At 39.8% G+C, this 565-nt stretch overlaps 1 protein-coding gene across 2 annotated transcripts in view; it reads left to right on the plus strand.

Moving 5' to 3' along the window:
* DAAM1 (dishevelled associated activator of morphogenesis 1) overlaps nucleotides 1–565 on the plus strand; it is a 182,279-nt gene that overhangs the window by 127,200 nt on the left and 54,514 nt on the right. The gene's annotated exons all lie outside the window — the stretch shown is intronic.

Consider the following 565-nt stretch of genomic DNA (forward strand, 5'->3'; position numbering starts at 1 on the left):
CCCCTCCAGGGTCCTGATGGAAAGTTAATTACTTATCACTTAAGCGTTCAAATTGCCTAATATTCTGCTGCTACAGTAAAAGTTAACAATGAATTAGAATATGTGAATCATTCATACATTTGCTAAACTTTTAGAGGTCTGAACTTTTCGTAACTTTTTAGCTTTTTCTTTGAGGATGTTTCTTTTGCTGTCATGCAATGAATAATAAACAACCTGGTAAATGTGAACGGGGCTGTATAAATAATAGAAGAAGCTGCACATGTTTTTGCCCAAAGGGGTTCTAGTCTGAAAGCACAGCAGAAAACAACAGCGTATAACTACTTATCCTTCACGTTCAAGGCATCCTGCACAACGCCAGAGATGAGAAAAGGTGATCTCAGCACTAGTACACACACGCTGACAGAACGTGAGAGGCGTGATGCCCACCAGTGACTTTCTGTGCATCCAGCTAAGCAGTAATAATTCGGTGCCATCTACATTTCCTGCATTTAGAGGCTATTTTTTGAATTATTGCTCCTGGCAGTTAGGGGAAAAAAGACACATCTCTCTATGTCAGCAGAGTTTA

This window comes from Otolemur garnettii, unplaced genomic scaffold, assembly GCF_000181295.1.
Source record: "Otolemur garnettii isolate 467f Iridium unplaced genomic scaffold, OtoGar3 scaffold00081, whole genome shotgun sequence".
In the NCBI taxonomy this organism is placed as follows: domain Eukaryota; kingdom Metazoa; phylum Chordata; class Mammalia; order Primates; family Galagidae; genus Otolemur; species Otolemur garnettii.